This window comes from Dipodomys merriami, unplaced genomic scaffold (genome assembly GCF_024711535.1).
Source record: "Dipodomys merriami isolate MVZ:Mamm:240054 unplaced genomic scaffold, mDipMer1.0.p SCAF_36, whole genome shotgun sequence".
Taxonomy (NCBI): domain Eukaryota; kingdom Metazoa; phylum Chordata; class Mammalia; order Rodentia; family Heteromyidae; genus Dipodomys; species Dipodomys merriami.
Window position 1 is genome coordinate 8,879,016 of NW_027205159.1, and position 26,038 is coordinate 8,905,053.

Below are 26,038 nucleotides of genomic sequence, written 5' to 3' on the forward strand. Positions count from 1 at the left end.
TTCAAACCAACTTAACTCTCTCATGCCAGAAACAGTACTCAGCCATCCTTGTCATGCTTTCTAATTCTCTACCTTCTTCCAGTCTCTCAGTATGATTAATCGCAGTATCTTCAGCTTCCTCGTTGACATGGAGGGCACAGGCATATGGTGATCACCTCTGAGCCACATTGCAGCCACAGAATCCATGCCTGTCTGCTCTAGGTCTTCCAGTGAGGACTTCTCATGGAAAGTCAGCATTAGTAATGCTCTGGACCCCACAGAATGCTTTAGCTCAAAGGTCCCTACCTTTTCTTATCCTCGTGGTGGAGTATACCTGTTCTTGATGGCTTCCCCTTTCCCACTGGTCCTCATGGATTGTGCTATACTCTTCTCTTCCCTTGGGATCTGCAGGTAATAAACCAATGCGGTTATTTCATGTGGGATTTCTTGTTATTGTTTTGCGTTTGTTTTTGAGTTGCTTCCTCTGTGCTCCACCTGATGGACAGACCTGTGCCTGAAATTGCTACCAGTCAGGAATCTTCTGGAAAGAGGCTATTTTGATAGCCATCGTTTGGATGTAGGTCAGACATGCGCCACCATGGTCTCAGCTAGTATAAAAAGCTGTCTGTGAGAGGAGCACCTGGCCACAGATCAGATATCTGGGCATTAGCTCATCTTCCAGGATAAACAAGTACCTTATAAAAGATATATGGTAAATATCCACAACCAAATGGAGAGCCAGCATGGCAGGGCTAGAGTTTATAATTATTCCTGTCAGAAATGCCTTACTGCTAAAAAAGAAATATAAATAAATACAAGCCAGGTGCTGGAAGCTCACAATGTAACTCTCAGTCAGCTGGTATCCAGAGAATCACAAAACCAGCTGAGGAAGAAAAATCTGTGAGACTCCATTCTAATTAAGAAGCAAAAAGCCAGGCTAGAGACATGAATTAAGTGGTAGATCACCAGATAAGCAAGCGTGTCACGCTAGCCAGCACACTAGAACACCAGGACAAATGACAAACAAGAACTTTGGATAGGTCCACAGCCATCTGAAGAGGTGATTTTCCCTCACTTTTTACAAATTATCTTTAAGTAGTTGTACAAAGGAGGTGTCCTTTAAAAAGCAGCTTATGAATACAAATCTTGAGAAGAGATTTGGAAATTGAGAATGGCCTTGGTTTCTGAAGCTACCAAATAATAAAGAAGCTTCTGCCTGTTTCAGATGAATGAGGATCTCAGTGGTCTAGACCCCTGTGCTTCCTCAGACATGTGGGGCCTTGGCTGGAATAAAATGAGGTCATAGAATAGAAACAAAGAAAGAGCATGAAGCTTTGATGAGATATACTCTGAAAAAGTGGGCAGGAAAAACCTCTTCCTCCCAATGCAGACACATCAACAGACCTCATCCATCCAGCTATCTCCAGAGAGGAAAAGCTGCCCCAATTCACTGCAACCCACAGGCATCTTTTACTTCTGTCACACTTTGAATTTACATGACCTCTGATCATAGCACATTCCTTGACTGGAAGAGTGTAAAGCCTCAGTAGAGACTTGTACCTTTGAGTTAAAGCTTTTATCATGCACACACCCATACACATGCACACACATATACACACTCCAACAGGAACAGAAACAGTATTATCCATTGGATTTTGGTTTTGCCTGATGGATTCCACTACAGTTCTATGACACCACACAAAGAAATACACCTTGTGTATTTAGTTTTTGGTTACTTATTTACATTGACAAACTCAAATATTTACTGAAGACTTTGTTGTTGTAGTTTCCATAAAATCAGCCAGGCACAGTAGCAGATATATAGAAGAGAGTATGGTTTGAAGTCAGCCTAGACAAAAAGTTAATAAACTTCCATTTCAATCAATAAAGCAGACATCATGGTATGTGCCTGTAATCCCAGCTGCTCAGGGATATGGTAGGTAGAACTCAGTCCAAGGCAAAGCACAAGGCAAAAATCACAAGACCCTATCTAAAATATAACCTAAGGTAAAAGTGGCTGATGACATGGCTCCCCAACAAATGTGAGGCCCTGAGTTCAAATCCTACTACTGTCAAAATGTTGAAAAATGAACTTTACAACTTTGGTGTTGGGGGAGAGGGGGAGGGAGAAGGGAGGAGGGAGAGGAAGGAGAGAGAGGGTGGAAAAAAATTGAACTAGGATGTTTCCTACATTTCATGAAGTGGAGTGCTAAAGAAATATATTTTTGTTTTTAATATGCCATATGTCCATCTTATTTGTGCACTTGTTTGATCAAATGTGTCAAAAGCATTTTTTAATCTATGTATTAAAATTTGCAGTTTTGATCAAATGTGTCAAAAATATTTTAAAAGCTATTTATTAAAATATGCCAGGAAGCAGAAATATGTTTGGAGGGCATTGCGGGTGGGGGGGCCCACAGGAATGGAGGGAGGAAGAGTGAGCTCATGCAGACATTATAGTCAATGTACATTATGTAAAACTGAACTATGTAACTTAAGGGTAGGAATGGAAAGGAAAAATGAAGGAGAGTGATTGAAGGGGTGACACAGACCAAGAAACATTGACTAATAACCTGACTTATGGAATTATAACCTCTTTGTACAACTACTTAAATATAAGAATTCTAAAAACAATCAAAAGAAATTGCACAAAAACTACTAAATTCCTCTGTGCATGTTAGACAGCTCCTTGGATGCTGAGTAGCTCTTGGACAGACTTGACATAACAGCTGGGTTTAAATCCCTGCCTTTAATTAATATGAATACAGTTTGCTCCCTGCCCAGAAAACAAATACCCAAACTGCAAGGGGAAAGTGAGTCTTCTCACTGTTAGTGAAAGGATGAAGGGCAATATCAGTGGATATTGGGTGATGTCATGGGAAATAAATCAAGCACCTGCAGAATTCTAGTGAAAGAGCATGGAATGAGATCTAGTGGTCAGTGAGCAGTATTAAGATACACAACAGTAATGCTGTGAAACCAGTGCAGCCTTCTTCATCCATGGGCTTTCTTTTTTTTTTTTTTGATACTCAGAGATATTATCTGTAGAGTAGAGGAAAACTGGAGTTAATTCATAGCAATTCTTTGGGGAACTACATAACCTATGGATACCAAGGGTCAAAACTGAAGTTAATTCATAGTGGTTCTTTGGGGAACTACATAACTTGTGGATACCAAGGGCCTACTGTATGTTTTATTTAAAAAAAAAAACTTTGCAGTTTAAAAAAAAACACAAATCCCACAAAAAAGTTCCATCTTATTGCTGGTAGCTCATGCCTATAAATCCTAGTTACTCAGGAGGCCAAGATCTGAGGATACTAGGTCAAAGCCAGCCTAAACAGGAAAGTCCCATGAGACTCTTAGCTCCAGTCAACCAACAAAAAACTAAAAGTAGAGCTGTGACTCAAGTGGTAGAGCATGAGCCTTGAGAGAAAAAGCTTAAGGAAAACATCTAGGGCTTGAATTCAAGCCCCAGTAAATAAATAAATAAATGTTAAAATTTTAAAGTAATGCACACAAACTCTTAAACTGTACAAATTAATGGGGTGTGTGTAATGTTTTGATAAATGTATATTTTTGATACACATATATGTTTAATAATGTCTAACTTGGGCTAAATGGACCTATTTATTATTATTATTATTCATTATCATATCATATACTCACTCAAAAAGAATCATTTAAGATACTTCCAGCTTTTGGAAATAAGCACTACACTAGTGTTTTCTATAGTCACACACTGTGCAGACCCCAGAGCTTCGTGTTCCTAGTATGGGTTGGTACCTATGGCCAGTCTTTCCTCCATTTCCCACTCTACTCTCCTAGGCTCTAATAATCATCATTGTAAAGAAAATGTGGTATATATACACAATGGAATTCTATGCCTCCATCAGAAAGAATGACATTGCACCATTTGTTAGGAAATGGAAAAACTTGGAAAAAATCATATTAAGTGAAGTAAGCCAGGCCCAAAGAAACATAGGTCCCATGGTTTCCCTTATTTGTAATATCTAGTATATGTAGGAGTCAAGCAGAAAAGGTCAGATAATGTGATGTCAGGAAAATGAACCTTACATGTATATTTTAATGTTTTTTTCTTTCATGCATGTGTTTCTAACGCATTTATAAGATTATCTCTTTGTTGCTTTGTATGTCCCTCCCCCACAGTATAACCCCTGCTTTCACTATATTTGATGTCAGTATAACTTGTGGAGGAGATGGGGAAAAACCAGTTGTTTAAGGATACAGGCGGACCTGTTGCAACAATGAGAAGTACAAGTTGTCATGTCAAAACCAGCTTTACAACGTAGGTGCAGGGGGTGGGGGGGAAGGGGGAGAGGAGAAGGATTGGGAATGGGGGGAGGGGGAGGCTGGGAAGGGATGTGAAGGGTAAACAAAGGAAGAGGCTGCAATGCTTGGTAAGAAATGTACGCATTATCCTGCCCATGTAATTGTAACTCCTCTGTACAGTATGTTCACAAATAAAATTAAATTAAATTAAAAAAATAATCATCATTGTATTCTAAACTGTGATACCAACATCTTTAGATTCCACTCATAAGTGATATCATATAGTGATGCTTTCTCTATGCCTGGCTTATTCCACTTGATGTTAATGACCTCCAGTTCCATACATGTGTCTGCAGTAACAGAGTTCTCTGTGTTGTATCATTGGGAAGGACTCCATGTACCCTCTCCATCTCTGTGGTCACTGGGTTTGCTTTTACTTCTTGGGTTCTGTATAGTGTCATAAACATGAGTTGCAGTTGTCTCTTTTGCCAGACTAATTCCATTTCCTTTAGATATATACCCAGCAATAGGGTTACTAGATCTTATAGTATTTCACTTTAAGTTTTCTTAGGAAACTTCATATGAGTTTAAGAAGCACAATTCAATTGTGTGAAGTTGTACAAGAAGAAACAGGAAACATAGGTAACACAGGATATATTATCAGAAAGAACAAGTCTGCTGGATGCTGGTAGTTGATGTCTATAATCCCAGCTACTCAGGAGGCTGAAATCTGAGGGTCATGGTTTGATACCAGCCCTGCAAGGAAAGTCCATGAGATTCTTGTCTCTAATTAATCACCAAAAAGCCAAATGAAGCTGTGGCTCAAGTGGCAAGAGCACCAGCTTTGAGGTGAAAAGACTAAGGAGTGCCCCGACCCTAAGTTCAAGAATACTAGTGCAGGAAGTGGCGCTGTAGCTCAAGTGGTAGAGCACTCGCCTTGAGCTGAAGAGCTGAGGGACAGCGCCCAGGCCCAGAGTTCAAGCCCCACGACCAACAAAAAAAAAAAAAAGAGTAAGAATACTAGTGCATGTACACATGCACACCCAAACAAACACACACACACACACACACACACACACACACACACACACACACACACACAATACAGACTTGAAAATGATGATGCAAATGCAACTTGTACAAATATAACGTGCTTATATGTGGTAACAGGCTGAGTAAGATGAGAGCTCATCAAGGCATGGGGAAGAAAAGAAAGGTAGGGAACCAAAATATTTAGCTATAAAGAAAATCCTTGTAATGCATTGTAGACAGACAGAGAAGCTTGAGGAGAAGTAAAGAATAAAATGTGCAAATTTTATAGACATCTACTTATAATTTTAGAAAAAAGGAAATTAAAAGGATAAAGAGAGGGAAGACTTGAAAAGACAGACATCACTAAAAAGTTTAGTGAATCTCGCTTTTACAAAAACACATATTTAGATTTACTACATGGAAAGGGAAAGCAAATAGGAAAGAGAGACAGAGAGAAAGAAAGAGCAAGATAATGAAAGAGAGAAAGAGACAGACAGAGAGAGAAAGAGAGAGAGAAAGAAGAGCCCACAGAAGAAAATCTTACCACTTTCCCTAGCGTTTCTGAGGGTATATATTTAAGATAATACCGGAGGAAACATTAATACTCAAGGAGAAAAATAGGTGCTGACCTAGAATACCATTCACAGTAAGCTTTTCTTTTAAGAATGGCAGAATAAAGACCTTTGGACAATAAAAACCGAGCTATTACTCAAAGATTTCTCCGAGGGAATTTGTATGACACCTCTACCCCCAATGTAAAGTGTTAGTTACAGGCAGGAGAGAAGTATAGAAGCCAATGCTGAATGCCTAATATACATTTCCTGTATACCAATAAGTCTTTCAAAGTTAATGTTTAGGTTCATTCAGTCATTACTTCTACACTGTGAGAAAGATCTTATTATCGATCAAACTGAACTTGGTAAGAGGACACAGTCAGTGGCAAGGGGCCTCAGAGGTGGCCAATGAGCACAAGCCTCCTTGTTAAATGGCCAACAGCCCCATTGTGGTGGATGGCAGAGAATGGCTTTGAAAACAAAGACAGTATCTAACCTGTGAGAAAGCAAACAGGTCATAACTAAAATGATAGAAATAACAAGTAAATTGAGGTGGAGTAGAATTAAGTGTTTGTATTGCTCTTAAATTGGGCAAAATTCTGTACTTAATAAGCCCCAGTGTTAAAATTACCAGAATAATCAGTAGAAAACTCACAGAAAATAAGGCTTCCCAAGCATGTCAAATAAAAATAACTGAGAAAAATGAGAGATTAAAAGAAGTTTGGCCAGGCGCCAGTCTACAGGTGGCTCAGCCTGTTGGGGGTTGAGATGGAAGGATCACCTTTCAAAACCAGCCCAGCGGGAAAGCTTATGAGATTCTTATATATCCCCTAAACAATAGAAGCACAGAAGCGGAGCTGTGGTTCAAATGGTAGAGCACTAGCCTTGAGCAAAAGAGCTTAGAGATAGAGCCAATGTCCTGGGTTCAAACTGGGAACAGAACCAAAAAATAGTCTACAGAGGAGCTATGAAAAGAAAATAGGAGTGAAACAAATAGTCAAAACTCTAATATTCATTATGAAATCAAACATACTAAATTAACCATAACAGATACTTTAAAAAATCTCTACTCAACCATGACAGTAAAATTCCTAGAAGGAAATTTCATGATCTACACTAAAAAGGCAAGCAGCATAATTGAATGTAAGTCTAAAATATCATTGAAGGTATTAAGACTAATACCACTTTTAGATTCTAAAAATAAGCAAGATAAAATACAAGTGCAACCTAAAAAGAGAGAATTATATCTATATGATAACAATGGATAATTATAAATGGAAACACAAAAGATGATTGTAGAATAAAGTAAAAAAATATTTTAGGATAAATTTAATACATATTTGCAAAATGTACATTAAAAATCATGAAAACATTGGTGGAAAAAATATTAAAAGATTCAAGCAAATTGAAAAACATACAAGTTTTATATATTGGAAGCAACAATTCCAATATATATTTCAAACACAATTCCAGCCAAATTTATAAATTAAACACAATTGCAGACAAAATCAAACAAATATTTTTTCAGACAAGGTCTCAACTTGCACTCAAATCTGACCTTTCTGTCTGATCTTTTTGTCTCAGAATCTAGAGTGCTCACATTACAGGCATGTACCACCACGTCCAATTTACAGAGAATTACAAGTTGATTCTAAAATTAACATTAAAAATAAAATGATTACACACATCTATATCCATCTTGAAGAAACTATAAGGAGAAATGCTAGTAACTCATTTCAAGCCACATTATAAGCTATAGGGAGTAATAAGATGTAACTTTATCACATAAGTATGAAGATAGGTCTCTGGAACAGGACAAACAGATCAGGATGAGAAGCACATTTACATATTCACCCAAATTTCAATGAAGAGAACAATGAAATTCAATGAAGAAGAGGTCATCTTTTCCACAAAATGTTCTACAGCTACTCTATTTTCATACAGATAATAAACAACTAAACCTTGACTTCTGTGTCATATCACATCAACTTAAAATTGATCATACTATAATAACTCCAGCAGGAATCATATAAGTAATGAACCAACCTCTGCAACTCTGGGATATACAAAATCTTCATGGACGAAAATGCAAAAATCATGTATTACAAAAGTAAAAGGTAATAAAATCAACCTTACTAAAAGTAACCTTATCAAAATGAAAATTTTATTCTTGGGAAAGCTCTGTATTAAAACAATGTAAGACAAGCCACTGACTGGGAGAAATGGCAAAAATGGAAAAGACTGAATATTCCATGGGTTAACAAAATTAAAACTCTCAGATATGTAAGTGAAAACTGAAAACAATATGCTCACTTTGGAACTCAACTTGTTAGCTTTTATTAAGTTAACCACAAGCAATGTGAATTTTACCTAAGTTTTTTTTTTTTTTTTGGGGGGGGGGTCATGGGCCTTGAACTCTGGGCCTGGGTGCTGCTGTACCTGAGCTCTTCAGCTCAAGGTGAGCATTCTACCACTTGAGCCACAGCGCTACTTCCTTTACTTAGTTTTTACTATGAGAAATGCAAGTATTTAACTTCTTAAAGACTTTTCTGCTGGGTGCCAGTGGCTCCTGCTTGTAATTCTAGCTATTCAAGAGGCTGAGATCTGAGGATCGCAGTTGAAAGCCAACCAAAGGAGAAAGTCCATGAGACTCTTATCTCCAATAAACCATCAGAAAACTGGAAATAGTGCTGTGGCTCAAGTGGTAGATTACTTGCCTTGAGCTGAAGAGCTCAGGGATAACTCCCAGGCCCAGAGTTCAAACCCTATGACTGACCAAAAAAAAAAAAGATTTTTCCTGGAATGTGCGTAACAAATTTTAATAGTCCCAAACTAGAAATAATCTAAATACCCATCAGAGGTGACTATTAAACAAATTGCTGCACAACTGTGTTATGGAATGGCTTCCTTTAATGTAATTTTGATGTCAGGGAGCTTGCAAACTTCTTTAAAAAAATTAATGCTGTCTCTTCTAAGTTGACAAAAATCTAATACCCTATGAATATAAATAATGGATATATGAAAATCAATTTATTAGCTTCATCTTTGATAGTGCCTTTCAGCACTAGTCAAAATACTCTGTACAGATTTTATGAAAGGGATTGCATCTTTATTTGTTTAATAAATGAGACAATTAAAACTCAGAGTTTAATAAGTTAGGGTATCAGAAAGATGTCTGTGATAATCAGTAATAGAAAATTCTTTAAATGACTTACAAATAAGGAATTTAATATTATCCATAATGGGGTTGTGAAGGAAAACATGGTTTCAGGGTTGTGTGAGTGACTCCCAGTGGGCACAATACCCTTGATTTTCCCTTTCTGTCCTCCAACATTGTTGGTGATGGATGAATATTTTTAGGTTGATTTCAGGCAGCTCTGCTAAACTTGACAAAGTTCAAAACAAAGGCCAAGAATACCTCATCCTGGGCCCATGACTGCCACTCAATGAGATTTTGTCAGAATTTCCATCTGTAGATTGCCTTCATTTCTTACTGATCACATTAGTAATGACATGGTCACAGCATGTCACTTAAGAGTAAGAGGATAGAATATAGTGGCTGAGATACTCTTCGTGATGGTGGTAGTGAGGTGACACATTCTGAGATCTCTTGAGGAAGGGTAGATATCCATACGTATTTGACCTTCTGATAGGGAGCAAGATATGGCAAAGGGAGGGGGAGAGAGGGAAGAGAAACTGACAGATGGTGGCAGCCACTGTAACAAAAATTGTGATTTTGCTCTTTGGATTTCTATGATATGTTGGAATGTTATTGTCTCCGTTTAATGATATTTTATGGAGTAAAGTCTATATCTCAGGTTGAAGGTAGAGGTGTGTGTGTGTGTGTGTGTGTGTGTGTGTGTGTGTGTGTGTGTGTGTGGTGTGCGTGCACGCACTACTGTTTGAATGTGTCCCCTAAAGTTCATGTATTAAAAACTTAATTTTTAAGAGAAAGCAAAGGAAGGGGAGACTTTGTCTAAGAACGAATGAACGCATTACCTGATCTATGAAACTGTAACCCCTCTGTACATCACCTTTATAATAGCAATAAAACACTTTTACAAGAACTTTAATCTTCAGTGCAAGAGTATTGGCTCACTTCTTGATCTTGTGGCTGCAATCAAGCTGAGTGTCAGGGCTGGGAGACTGGAGCCTAATGAGAGGTAATGAGGACAGAAGCCCTGTGAATGGACTAATGCTATCACTGAGACACTTGTTTAGCTATCCAGCTATTTCTAGGATGTACTTTAGCTCCTTCTTTCTGGCTTTCTCAAATGTTCTCTTGCAATTCTACGTTCTGCAATTGGACAGAAGCCAACAGACTCCACCCATACTGTTACTGTTACCTTAGCATTAGAGTCCTCAACATTCATAATCTTGTGAGAAAGAAATTTCTTTTCTTTGGAAACTACTCAGTCTGTGCCATTCTGTTACAACCACAAAAAAAATAATGGGAAAAGAAAATGAACTTTCCAATCCAGGTTTCCTTTTCACTGGCTTCTTTTAGCTATTTTCCTCAGGTATTCCAAAATTATTCACAAACAACAGAGACAAACTTTAAGAGAGTCTTAAATGAGACATTTTTTTCTGAAAATTACTACAGGCAGTGGAAAATAAAGAATTACAGACCGAACCAAATACCTTACAATTGTAAGTATAGAGACCACTGCAGAGATTACTATAATGTGCATTGTGGCAAAGTTACAGTTGCCATGGGAACAATACATTAGATTTTCTGCATGCAAAATCTTACCTATAATCCTGTCTCCATATAGTATCCTTTCCATTTGATACACATGTACTTGCATATATGGCCAAAGTTGGCCACCTCAACTAAAGACAGAAATGTTGGTTGTTTCCTTGAAAACTTCAATAAACCAGAAGTAACAGAGTTAATTCCATAAGTGAATATAGAAAAAAATTATTTTTTGATCTTACTTCAAACAAAGTAGATTGATCTCTTCCAACTTACTCCATTTCTTGGAATAAAAAAGTCTCTAGATATTTTTCAGCCTTTGATCTGTTCTTTTTAAAAAAAATGTGTATGTGAATTGATGTTATTCCCCTAAGATGATAGATTTATTGATGTTTGGTTGATGTTTTCTAATAATTCCTTTATATACTCTGAGTAAATTATGGATTGGATTCTGTATTTCTGTGTGTGTACACATTGTGTGTGCTGGTCCTGGGTCTTGGACTTAGAGACTGGGCTCTGTTTCTAAATTTTTATTGCTCAAAACTGGCATTCTACCACTTGAGCCACAGCTCCACTTTCTGCTTTTGGGTGATTAATTGGAGATAAAAGTCTCCACAAACTTTGCTTCACAACTGGCTCCTGACACTGATTCTCAGATCTCAGGTTCCTCAGTAGCTAGGATTATAGGAGTGAGCCACTAGTGCTCAGCCTGGATTCAGGCTTATCTCATTATTTTGAATTGGATGCTTTGACTAATAAACTGGCCTCTTCTGGTGTTCCTTTCTAAGTCTTCATGTATTTGAAGCACTAGGTACTCACAAATCTCACTTTGAAGAGGAAAAAGTTTCTGTTGTTATGCATATCACATCCTGGCTGACTCTAGATTCAACCTTTACTCTACATTAGAGGTCTTTCTTGATATAGCAGAAAACATTAACCTTCTCATTATGACAGAAGTACACAAATCTACCCAAGGTCTATTTGTCCTTGGTGAATCAGAAATGCTTTCATTAGTCCTCCTCCTCAGAGGTCAAAAAGCATGACCTATACTCTGCCTTGGCACAATGACAGCAGAAGCTATGAGATTTAGCTGTCCTGTTTCATGCTTACCTCCTGTTATCCATATGAAATGCTTAAGCTAGATGCTGGTGGCTTGTGCCTATAACCCTAGCTATTTAAGAGGCTAATATCTGAAGACTTTGATTCAAAGCCAGCCTGAGCACAAGACTGTTAAACTCTTAATTCCTACTAATAACCAAATGTCAAAAGTGAATGTCTGGTTCAAGTATAAAGCCCAGTTTTGAACAAAAAATGCCAAACAAAAGGGCCAGGCCCTGAGTTCAAGCCCCTGTACCATCACCTATCCCAATAAACACATAGAAAATAAAACAAAGTATTTTAAATGGCTTATACTTAAAGCTTGATTATGTTTCTGTTTTACTTTGAAGATTTTGTGTGGCTAGTTTTCACCCTTTTAAAATAGACAACATTTAAATTCTACCCCTTTGAAATGAGAACTGGATTTTTAAAATAAAGCTTGGCTTCATAGAATTTTTTAAATGTTATTATTTGGGAAAAGCAGGAACATAGAACCTACAATGATGACAGCTTTACTAAGGGATTAATGTGAATTGTGGTGTACTACATTAGTTCCTCACTGACCAGGCCACACATTCAACAAGCTCAGCCATGTTGTGCAACTGTGGTATTACATGTCTTCAGGCAAGGGTGGTGGGGACAATTTTCTCCTTTTTACACATGCCCAACCCACCTGAGAAATCTGAGTAATTGCGTCAAGTTTTAACTATTCAGGTCAAAACAAAGGACTGAGTAATGACAATAATATAAATCACATACACACACACACAAATTTCTACTCTGTTAACTAATCAGTGAGCATTTACTGACAGGTTTCAGAGAACTATGTATTGTATGAGTAGTATTTGACTGGAGATTTGTCTGTCAGTAACTCAGAGTTAGTTATGAGAATTGGCCCTGAGAAAAGATCTTGCTTAAGTAATGCTGGGTGGACAGCAGATTATACTAAAGGAAAAGCTACATGGTAAATTGAGCTGGTTTAGATGTAACTCCATACACTAAAATATGTAGAAGTCTTGGGTAAATTATACTTAAAATAGTACAAAGAAAAGATTGATGGCAATGCCTCCTGGTACTACTGTCCCTTTGGAATATAGTTTGTCAATTCCTTATAAAGCAAACCATGCAGTTAAGTATTATTTAGAAGCAGAATTCTGAGGTATTTCTGTCAACTGTATATAAGACTATGTCCATGCAAAAATCTTTCTGCAAAAGTCTTTGTCAAAAGCTAGAAGCACCCAAGTTGTCAGTAGGTACATGGATACAATGCACCCTGAAGAGTTTTATCTAACAATCAAAAAAAATGAACTATCAACATAGTTAAGTAAATGGAACGAATTTAAGTTCATCTTTGCTAAGTGAGATAAACACAAAGAGGCTACTCATGATGATGATTATATGACATATTAAAACCAAACCACCCAAAACAGTCGAAACTAAATACAGATCAGTGTTTCCCAGGGAATTGAAGAAAGGTCAATGTTTAATAAATGAAGTGCTATGATTTTCTTACTTGCAGTTTTATTTTTATTTGCTCAACATTAATTTTTAAAGTTTTCTATTACATAAAAATTACAAAGATAAAGCTGGGCAACAGTGGCTCACACCTATTATCCTAACTACTCAGGAGGCTGACATCTGACGGTTGCATGGGCAAGAAAGTCTGTGAGACTCTTATCACCAATTAACAAATAGAAAACCAGAAGTAGAGGAGTGGCTCAGAGTGGTAGAATGCTAGACTTGAGCATTTTGCTTCTAACCTGTCTGCTCTCCTCATATTTTGCTGTTATTTAAACACTGCTCAACAGGTTGATCTCAAAGATTCAGAGGGGTTTTTCTTGCTGGTCAGCTAGAACCCTCAATACCAATCCCCTACCTACCCTGACTGGTCATGGCTCTGCTTTAAGCAACCTCTGCTAGTCGCACTCATCTACCTTGTATCCTGCTCTTATTAGTGCCAGGATCTTTATGAGATGTTGATTGGGCATAAATTGATAACAGAATTGATGGAATATGAGTATGAGCTGTGACCTTAAGAACTATCTGACGTTAAGATTCTTAAAGTCAACTCAGAAATGTTCCTAATCAACGATTACCTGGGCCCCACCTTCCAGGGATCACATAATTGATTTACCTGTAGGCTTTGGGAGTGGAAAGTTTAGGCCTTCTATGCAGATGATCTTCGACTTATGATGGGGTTATGTCTAATAAATGTTTTATAACTTGAAGATACCCTAAATTCAAAGTGTACTCAATATAGCTAAACTGCTAAGCATCACAGCTTAGCCTAACTTAGCTTAAATGTACATAGAACTTAAATTAGCCTAGTGGGCAAAACCACCTCATACGGGGCCTGGTTTTGTAAAGAGTTGATTATCCCACTTGACTACTACTGGGTATCTGTATCCCAAAAGTCCTGGCAGCACAGAATACAGCTGTGTCTGCTGTTTCCCCTTGGGATATCAGGGCTAAGTGGGAGCTGTGGAATCTGCTGCTGCCCAGAATCAGAGAAAAATAGTAATACATATTGCTAGCCTGGATAAAAGATCCCAGTTTAAAAACTGAAGCACAGTTTCCACTTGATATGTATCCATTTTTTTGTCTATCAAAATCCTAAGTTGAGCTGTGTGATGTCAGACACAGTGTATATAAAGAAACCAAGAGTTGGGAAGGCTAGATGACCAGCCTATGTCTGCACTACATGAGCTGAGCTGTAGATAAAATCCTGACGTTTTGGGAGACCTTGAGTAGTAGAGAAGATCCTAGAAAGAAGGTTGAACCGTTCTGCTGATATGGTATTGATGCTTTCATGCCTTTGGTCCTTAGTGCACAGGCATTGAGAAATGTAAGTAGGGGTTTTCCAATAGAAAAGCCCTTTTCCCACTGGCTGTAATACAACACAATAAAGACTCTCTACAGAGAAATCCTCCTTTATATTTTGGCAGTCCTGTTAGGCCCAGGGTCCCAATCCCAGTCTTTGATCTTGTACTTACAAAGCCTGTGTAGTGAACCTGTTGCCTCATGTTAGATGATGGGACTATTGTGCATCTCTGTTGCATTTTCTGCTTTGGGATGCTTCTGAAAAAGTCCTATCTTCTTGTCCATCTGAACAGCCTCTGTGGTTTCTCAAGCCTGGAAGACTCATACTAAGAAAAGAACAAGTTGTCAGGGACAAGTCTGAGGTTGAAGAGGTTGTGTGTCTCTCTCAGTACATGAGTACCTGTAGGAAGTCTGTCCTAGGGCTGCCTTTCCCACAGAACCAGGGTCATGCCTTCATCCCTGAGGTCTGTAGGTTTGTATAGAAATGAAGGCCACTTTACTTTCCTTTCACAGGCAGAAGTCTCCTCTCTTCATCTTCAACCTCATCTTTTTCATCAGAAAAATGAGAGACTTGCATGACCACATTAAGAATTTACCTCATCCTTCATCTCAGATAGTTCAAATAAGACCCCTGCCATTCCTCTACTATAAGGTACCTGCCATGGCATCATCTCTCCAGTTCTATCCTAAATGGAAGCACCACAGTCACTGTTTCTTTTCTCCACCATACTGCTGTTGACTACAGAGTAATAAAGAATCCCACAAATGCTTTTTTCATTGGTACACTGCTGGGCTCCACCCTACATCTGCAGCATGAAGCTCTGATGGAAAAATCAGCACCAAGTCTCAGGCTTTTTTAAGAGGCTTGGGCCTATGATGAACATACCCAGTCACCTTTTTTGGCTCTCTCATCAATTTTCTATTCTGGTCCTGCACCTCTCTCTCTGACCTGGGTTCACCCTAGCAGATTATTTATCTCATGACCAAAGAGTCAAAGAATAATCTCTTAAATGGTTCAGCTTCTCAAATTGTGAAATGGGTTATTGAAGTGTGTATGCCACTTCCTTGCCTAGGGGAAACTGTGAATATTGTTATGCTTATGTTTATAATAGACTTGAAGCCTTGTATATGGAAAGCATATTATAAAATATTGATAAGCCATCTGCTCTTCAACTCAATTCCATCAAGATGATTTTTTCTTCTAAGACAGTATCATACCTACAAGGATAATTATAAACACATACTACATTTACAAGCAGAATGTCTTCAGCAATTTCTTCTCAAGCACCCAATTTGAGAATTCTGGCTATAAAGACTATCCCAAATCTCTATACCAGCAGAGCTGTTGCAAAATCATTCTGGAAAGAAATGAACATGCTTAAAGACTCTCAGTCCCAGTAAGAAGCCAGATTTTTTTTTTACATATGAGAGATGTCTGAATTATTACTATGTAGTAGGAAGTATGGCATTTTGCACAGAACAAGAACAAGGGAAACAAATTTTAAGGGAGGTTGAATGCATTATAAACAAGCTTCTATAACAAAACCAATGCCACAGACTACAGTGAAGTATTAGATACCAAATATAACAAGATGTATAATACAAGTTGGGAAACAGAAGACTAAATGAAGCAAGATGAGATGTTTTACAAAACTCCTAGACCTATTATGGAGAATATGGGCATTGTGACCCTCAAAGATAGGACAGTATAGCATTCGCTGTTCCTGTTGCCTGAATTTAAAGGCAGTTGAACATCTCATTTTACACAATAATTAACAGACAAAATTAGAACACATTATGGAGGGTAGATAATTGAGAAATCTTTCCTCATGCCTGTGGCTATTCACAGCAACAGGTGTCATACTGTCTCCTCTGTTTAGTTTCTATAAAAATATGACCAGACTCTGAAGAAAGAAATTGATAACAGTAAGAAAATGCTTTGGTATACTTCAAAATTCACTATAGCTTGCTGAAGCAATGTCAGAAAATATAATATAGTTTTATTGAAACTTAATCCCAAAAGTTGTATGCTATGGTGCTTAGAGATGGGACCACTAGGAAGAACTACAAGAGTTCATGTAGGGGGCGCCCCACAATTTCACTAATGGTTTCACAAGAAGAAGGAGGGAGACAGCTGGCATGGCTGCTTTGTGCTTCCCGGTGAAAAGTGAGCCACTCTGGGATTCTGCAGAGAGTTACCACCATCAAGAAAGACCTCATCAGATGCAGATCAGTTGTTAGCACCATGTTCTTAGATTCGTAGACCAGAGTTAATTAACCTGTCTTCTTTATGAATGACCTAGTCTATAGTGTAGGGCTATAGCCATAGGAAATGCATGAACAGAAATTCTTTCTCAAATTACTTTCCCTAGAACACTGCTCTCCTAACATATTCCTCAGATAAGGGAAATTGGGAAACCTTTGCTTGCAATCCCATCCCTAAGTCACTCAAAGACTGGGTAGTTGAGATAAAAAGGTCTAGTTCCTCATGCACATCTCAGTCATCTTTAAGAACAAAGCAACTAAGCTCACTGTCTGCAGAGTCAGTGTGGCAAGAGGTATCTGGAGATATTTGACCCAGCCCTCCTGAAATGGACATTGAGGAACTCCAGGACTCATGTGTCTGACTCAGGATGGATGTGCTCCCTCGGGGACTGAAAGACCTTTCCATAAATCACTCATTTCAGTGTGCTTACTCTCTTATTTTTCAGCCTTACTTGATAAGGAATCAAGTTCAATACCTGTATTTCGTCAACCACACATTGGAGAACTCCCTTATTTGGAGACTCTCAACCACTAGTAGGGCAAGGCTTTTGGGAGAATAAGTATTAGATGGCCTTCAAACTTGAAATATAAGTATATATACATTTATATTTATATCAAATATATGTAGTATATTATATATTATATATAATACACACACACACACATATATATATATATATATATATATATATATATATATATTTCAGTAAGAGAAAATGTACCTCTTTGGTAGACTATAGATATAGACTATAGATCTCAAGGAAATGTAAGGCAGGAGAAATGCTATGGATAACAACAAAGAAGTGTGAGGAAATAGTATAAAGGGACCATTGGGATGTGGTGTTGGAAGTGGTAAGGAAGAGAAGATGAAAAACCAACAAAGCAAGATCCTGGGCTGAAGAGCAGCAAACAAAACAGTGATTAGAAGAGAAGATGGGAAATAAAACTTTGTTCCTGGAAGTGGGAAGAAATCACACTAGAGGAAATGAGAACTTGGTTATAAAAGGAAAAAAATTCCAAATTAACTTACTATAAACAATCCTCCATCACAATTCCACACAGCAAGAATAGTACCTAGCACACGGTAGACAGCCATGAGAACTATAGGATTATTACCTACTCCTGTTTCCCTGGGAATATATCACTGAAAGAACTGTAAAAAAAATCATATTAAGTGAAGTAAGCCAGACTCAAAGAAACATAGACTCCATGGTTTTCCTCATTTGTACTAATTACTATATGACTAAGATAGTCTTAGAAGAGGATCACAGTAACACAATAGTTAGGTACATATGACCATATAAAGTGATACTAAGTGAAATGAACTCCAAGATAGGGAAACGAGAGATTTTTCTTTGTTATAGTTGTCTTTAATGTACTGTGTAAGTTTTTTCTTTTTTCTTTCATTTTTTGTTTGGTTTATCCCCTTTTGTCCCTGTATTTGATTTTGGTACCCTAGGTATAACATATACATTGATCCGAATCCGGGAAAGGAAAGGGAACAAAAAATGGTGAGACAAAGGACAAAAGGTGAATCAATGCATCAGTGATACTGGTAAGACAATATGTTGGAAATGAAATTTACAACTTGGTGGGGGATTGGGGGAAGGGAAGGTGGCAGTCAAAAAAAAGCAAGAGAGGGAGTAACAATGTTGAACAAGAAATGTTCTCACTATCTTACATATGTAACTGTAACTCAGTACATCACCTTGACAAGAAAATTAAATTTAAGAAAAGACAAGTAAAAGAAAGAATTGGAGCTCAACGAGGGAGGGGTAACACTATTTGGAAATAAATGTACTTATTACCTTACTTATCTGACTGTAACCTCTCTGTACATTACCTTTACAATAAATTAAATTTAACAAAAAAAGAATTGAAGCCCAGGAAGCCACAAGGCAGATGAGGACAGGTTGTAATGCTGTTTAGCACTGATTAAAAATAAGTTTAGTTTGAAGACAGTGGGTAGAGCATCTTCTCCAAGAAGTGCTTGACATTATGTTTCCTATCTACCATCCACACTCCTGACAGCCTGTGGTAGCAGAATGCCAATACTTCCTTCTTGGTATTCTCTGAAGAAAATACAATGTGCTAAAACTTACTCTGGAATCAGATGCTAAAAACTATACTTTGTATCTATTAACAGGCTATTTTTCTCCCTGTGCAGTGTTGTATGGGTTAGGTGCATGTAGCGAGAAATACAACAATAAAAAAAATTAGAAGAAAAGATTCCAAGTTCTTAATGCCTTTATCATCATTAAAAAACAAGTGGATCGTATCTGAAAAAGTGCATTTTCTGATGATGGTGCTTAAGAAATATTGTTCTCTCAAACTTCTCTGAAGAAGAAAGAAGGATGGCCAATAGACACATGAAGAAATGTTCAACATCCTTAGCCATAAAAGAAATGCAAATCAAAACAACATTGAGATATCACGTCACCCCAGTTAGTACGGCAAAAATCAAGAACTCTAACAACAACAGATGCTGGAGGGGATGTGGACAGAAAGGAACCTTACTTCATTGTTGGTGGGAATGTAAACTTGTTCAACCACTTTGGAAAGCAGTATGGAGGTTCCTCAAAAGACTTCACATAGAACTCCCCTATGACCCAGAAATCCCACTTTTGGGCATTTACCCAAATGTGTACAAACAAGACCACACTAAAGCTACCAGCACAACTATGTTTATTGCAGCATTATTTACCATAGCTAAGATATGGAACCAACCCAGATGCCCCTCAGTAGATGAATGGATCAAGAAAATGTGGTATATATACACAATGGAATTCTATGCCTCCATCAGAAAGAATGACATTGCCCCATTTGTTAGGAAATGGAAAAACTTGGAAAAAATTATATTAAGTGAAGTAAGCCAGGCCCAAAGAAACATAGGTCCCATGGTTTCCCTTATTTGCAATATCTAGTATATGCATGAGTCAAGCGGAAAAGGTCAGATAATGTGATGTCAGGAAAATGAACCCTTAGATATGTATTTTAATGATTTTTTTCTTTCATGCATGTGTTTCTAACGCATTTATAAGATTATCTCTTTGTTGCTTTGTATGTCCCTCCCCCACAGTATAACCCCTGCTTTCACTATATTTGATGTCAGTATAACTTGTGGAGGAGATGGGGAAAAACCAGTTGTTTAAGGATACAGGTGGACCTGTTGCAACAATGAGAAGTACAAGTTGTCATGTCCAAAACGAGCTTTACAAAGTCAGTGCAGGGGGGAGGAGGGGGGGAAGGAGAAGGATTGGGATTGGGGGGGAGGGTAGAGGCTGGGAAGGGACTTGAAGGGTAAACAAAAGGAGGAGGCTGCAATGCTTGGTAAGAAATGTACGCATTATCCTGCCCATGTAATTGTAACCCCTCTGTACAGTATGTTCACAAATAAAATAAAATAAGAAATATTGTTCTCTCAATATAATTCAAATGCATCAAACATTTGAACTAACTTTCTACTTGTGTTTTAAAGCTAAACATTAAGAATGGTTTTAAAGCTAAACATTAAGAATGATTTGCATCCTTCCCTCATTATTTCAGATCTAGGTGGTGATAGCCTGTGCATATGCAAAGTGAAATAGAGAAGTCCAGTTATACTGAAGATATACCATAGCTAACCTACCTGTGCCTTACACCAAAAACAATTATATGTGAAATCTGAATATATTTTGACATGCCTAAAAGAACTTGGCAAGAGACAACCTAATGAGCAGAAAAGGTGTGAATTTGGTTTTTTTCTAATTGTGTCACTTAGACAAGAGTGAAACTCCAACTTGATAACAAGTAGTAACCAACTTTTCATTTATATCCTATAAGGCTGATACTGAGGGATAAATGTCAAATGAATGACATCTTAGACTACACAGCTGAGCAGGTCTAAGGGTTGAGAAGTCCGTCTTAAACACAACAAGAGCATAGGACATCATGTATCCATGGGGTCCCGTGACTGCCAACTTTCCCCAGCTAGTCATTCCATACTCCTTTTTTCATTTCAGGGCTTTTTCCCCCAGTGACTGATTTTGAAAGAAATTTCTAAAATTATGGCTAAATTGCTGAGCAATTTGCATCTTCCCACTAACTCAGAAATTAATTTTCAATGAAACTCAGGAGCACACAACTTTTCATAAACATGACTTTTGACATCTTTAATTTTAAATTACAAATATATCTTAACTAACCATAAATTGCCTATTTCATAAACAATGAAATCACTCAGTTCAAAAATTACAAAGATGTTTCTTTGGGCCTGGCTTACTTCACTTACTATTTTCCAAGCCTTTCCATTTCCTAACAAATAGGGCAATGTCATTCTTTCTGATGGAGGCATAGAATTCCATTGTGTATATATACCACATTTTCTTGATCCATTCATCTACTGAGGGGCATCTGGGTTGGTTCCATATCTTAGCTATCGTAAATAATGCTGCGATAAACATAGTTGTGCTGGTAGCTTTAGTATAGCCTTGTTTGTGATCATTCACAACTTGTTTTTTCTTTCTTGCTATTGTTTTTAATGTATATAAAATGTATTATGTGATTTTTTTTTGTTTCTCTTCTATGTTCTTCCCCCATGGTATAACCCCTGTTTTCACTGTATTTGATGTCGGTGCCCTGCATCTTGTATATACATTTTTCTGATTTGGGGAGGGGAAGGGAAATAAAAAAATGCTGAAACAAGGATACAGGTTGACCCATTGTAACAATGAGATGTACAAGACACTATGTAGAAAATGAACTTTACAACTTGCAGGGGGAGGGGGAGTTGGGAGGTGGGGAGGAAAGGGATGGCAAGGGAAAAACAAAGGAGGAGGTAATAATGCTGGGTAGGATATGTACACATTACTTTACTCATGTAACTGTAACCTCTCTGTACATTATTTTTACAATAAAAATACAAAAATATTACAAAGATGAAAATACAAACTATACCCAACTTTACCACTCAAATAACCACTATTGATAATACATGTTATCAATAATACATATTGCTATATTTCATTCAAATTATTTGTTATAAATGTTGTGTTTTTATAGACTAAATAATTACTACAAAGGGAAGCGATAACAATTATTGACAAGTAATATACTCATTGCCTTACTCATGTAACTGTAACCCCTCTATACAGTATCTTTACAATACAATAAAATACATTTTTAAAAAGACAAGAGCAAATAAAATATACAATATTCAAAAAAATACTACAAGTTCTATAGAACATTTTAGAGAACACAAAAAACAATAAAGAGGAAATATAGTCATCATAACCCTAGTGGTAATTATTTTCAAATTTTTGTTTATATTATTTTAATTATCACTTATAAATACATTGTTAGTTTTATAAAATTAGGATTAACTTCTCTATGTTCTAGTAACTAATTCTTTACACTTATGAACTACTATACAGTATGTTCTTCTTTAGAATTTTGTATATATCAAGACTGTAACTGGCTTTATGTTTTATTTATTTATATATCTATTTGCATATATTAATAACAAAAGGGACTTCATTGTGGTTTTTTCATACATGTGTGTAAGGTGCCTTGATCAGTCTATTACTCTTTCTTATTTCTTTCTTTCTCCATTTTCCCCATTTTTGCAATATTTAATGATCTTTATGATGCCATTTTCACATATACATATTACAGACTTCAAGCACACTTAATCCTTATGCATTCTTTCCTTTCTCTTCTTTTCACTGGTCCCTTTGCTAAATAGTTCCCATTTTACATTCAGGCCACATATTTTATGAAGGTCTAGAGTCAACATTGGAGAGAAAACATGTGGTATTTGTCTTTCTGAGTCTGCTTTAGTTTTAATGTATTATAAGTTTTTAGAAATACTTCCAGTACTAATGATTGTGGAGTGATGTTTTTATTTTAACGATACTAGCAGCACTTTCTCTAATACTGACTGGTACTATGATGTTGGCTTCTGGATGCAGAACAGTGAGAAGCCACTGGAGCTTCTGTAAATGGGGTGAGGAGTTAGTAACTCAGGTGACATGGACCTGGGAATGGAAAAGAGGAAAGGCCTCTCTGGCCCATGTTTGAATAGATTTGTCTGAAAGATAAAAAAGAAGACCCACCATTCCTTCATATCTAAAAAATAGCTTATGCAGAAACATTCCTTGACATCCATTGCAGAAAAAGGGTCATGGAAAATTGCTGATATGAATGCTAGGTATTGTCTTTGGCCTTTTCAAAAGCCATTTAGAAGAAGGAATGGCATGTATCAAACCTTATGAAAATAGTGTGGCAAAAGACTGTGAAAAAAAGATGGGGAACCTAGGCCTAGGAAGTGAGGATGGAAAGGGTGTGAGAGACATTTATGTGTTGAAAGGTCAGTGACTTATTCCCAAGTAGATGGGAATAAATGGAAGTGCTGAGGATATGGCAGTATCATTAACTGAGCTAGAAAGAAAAATATTCTACTCCTGGACATAGTGTGAAATATAATGGATGCAATTTTAGATTAATGGTCCTGCAGCTGTAGATATGGTACAAGAAACTGACCAGACATGGAGAAGCAACTTTTGAATACACTAGTGTAAGGACAGGATTTTAAGCCTGAGAATGTGTAAGATAACCAGCTAGTTACATATACTTGTGTTCCAACAAGATTCTATGACCCAGCAATCCCACTTTGGGGCATTTACCTGAATGATCACAAACAAGACCATACTACAGCCACCAGCACAACTATGTTTATTGCAGCATTATTTACCATAGCTAAGATATGGAAACCAACCCAGATGCTCCTCAGTAGATGAATGGATCAGGAAAATGTGGTGTATATATGCAATGGAATTCTATGCCTCCATCAAAAAGAATGACATTGCCCCATTTGTTAGGAAATGGAAAGACTTGGAAAAAATTATATTAAGTGAAGTAAGCCAAAGAAACATAGGTCCCATGGTTTCCCTTATTTGCAATAACTAGTATATGTCTGAGACAAGCAGAAAAGGTCAGATAAGTGATGTTAGGCGAAATGAACCCCAAGATAAGGACTCAAATGATTTTTCTTTCTTGTTATTGTTTCTAACATATTTATAAGATGATTTTTTTGTTGCTTTGTATGTCCCTCCCCCACGGTATAACCCCTGTTTTCACTTTATTTGATGTCGGTATAATTTGTGGAGGGGAAGGGAAAAATCAAATTGTTTAAATGGGGATACAGGTGAACCCACTGCAACAATGAGATGTACAAGATGTTATGTTGAAAAACCAACTTTACAACTTTGGCGCCTGGGGGTGAGGGTGGGGGTGGGATAGGAAGAGATGGGAAGGGGAAACAAAGGAAGAGGCAACAATGCTTGATAAGAAATGAACTCATTACCTTACCCATGTAATTGTAACCCCTCTGTACGGTATTTTCACCAGGAAAAAAATTATTCATTAAAAAAAGATTCATGGAAATGTGTAGGAAATGTATCGAGAAGAAATGATGTCACAAAACCTAAAGAGAAAAGACACAAAAATCAAAAGCATCAAATATGCAACAATAAAGACTGAGCACTCTTCTGTTGATGAGTCCCATAGAGGTTGATGGGGAGCTGTACAATATATTTTTATGGTGTTGGAAAATGGAAAACAAGAGCCAAATTTCATTAGTCTCAGGAACATACAGATGTTGAATAATTTGAATCAGCCATAAATCAATCCTTGGGAAATTTAAACGATTAAAGGAAGCAATACACTAGGGTCTCAGTTAAAAAAAAAACTCCATATATAGTATTTTATATAAGATATGAACTATGGATGTATGAAGCCAGAAGAGTTAGAAAGTAGAGTTAGTAAACAAAATGGATATTTTTATGGAGCAAACAAGGACTGACAGCAGATACAGAAAAATAGTATTTTCTATGTAGTAGCCAAATATTATGATTTGTCTTGGCATAGAACATTCTCTGAGACAGGCCAGAATGATAAGAAAAGGTCATTTAGCTCAATTTGAAAGTTGGAGACAAGGCTGTTGTAAGTTGAGGGATGGATTAGTTGAGGATTCAATGCTTGGGAATTTGGTAGTAGATTACATATATGTCTGTCTGTCTGTCTGTCTGTCTCTCTCTCTCTCTCTCTCTCTCTCTCTAGGTACATATAGTAGATACTACATCTATATGTAATCTATCTATATACACATATCTTATATAACATAGGGAGTAGAAAAGGCTTTGGTTAATATTAGTGATGATTAACTTATAATATCATAACTATAAGACCTGAGGTAAGTCTTTTTAATATCTTTTTTGTTTTGTTTTGTTGGTCATGGGGTTTGAACTCAGGGCCCTGGTGCTATCCCTGAGCTCTTATGCTCAAAGTTGGCGCTCTGCCACTTTAAGCCACAGTACCACTTCTGGTTTTTCTAGTGGTTAATTGGAGATAAGAGTCTCATGGCCTTTCCTGCTTGGGCTGGCTTGGATCCTCAGATCTCAGCCTTCTGAGTAGCTAGGATTACAGTCATGAGCCACTGACACCCAGCTATTTTATATTTTAGAAGTGGTCACTAAGACAGGGCATAAGGCCATTATTTTCCTTTTAGCATGTCTCCTTAACTTTCAATGCATATTCTTTCATTCTTTGAGCAGTTATTAGAGGTATATTATTATGTTGCTGTAAATATACATGCATTTCTTGGTCACACTTTCAGAGGGATTCTATGGTTTCATTAGCTTCATAAATATCTCTCTGATAGGGTATACTTATTTGCAATGTCATTGGCAATTCAGTCAGGACAAGAGAGAGCACTCAAATCTTTGTTAGCACAAACATCAAGCTATTAGGTTTCATCAGCTTTGAGTGCCTTGGCTTATTTCCTTTGAAATAGTTGGAGCTCATCCTTCATCTTCATTAAGGGCCCCAGTCTCTCTGCCAGGGCGAGCAGTATAGTGATGAGGCCCTGCCACAAGATAATGCTTATATACTCGTGTAGAGCTTTTGCAATAGATTTAGAGTGCTAGTATATCCCCAGAAGGAACATGGGGTCAGGCTGATTCTGCAGTAGATTTCATGGTAATATAACAGTGACTCCACATTCTGGAAAAGGAGCATCAACTACTTCCTGAGGACTATGGGTGAGCTGACAGTGATGGTGACTGTATAGCTTGTCTCTTTATACTCTCATCAAGAAAAGGTGATTTTCCTAGAATGAGCATTTCACCAAGACCACTAAGTGGTCTTAGATTCTACAAGAGCTGGCCTTTCTTGACATCCTTTAGGTAATCAAAATACAGAGTGCATCCATGTAGCTAGAGTCAGTCCTGCTTCCATGAAGTGTCCAAAAGCAGAGGAAACAGAACAT

The 26,038-nt window shown here is 37.3% G+C and overlaps 1 pseudogene; it reads right to left on the minus strand.

Annotated features, from left to right (window-relative positions):
* Positions 1-291: 291 nt before the first annotated feature.
* The window catches only part of LOC138804238 (heterogeneous nuclear ribonucleoprotein K-like), an 81,865-nt pseudogene continuing 56,118 nt past the window's right edge, over positions 292-26,038 (minus strand).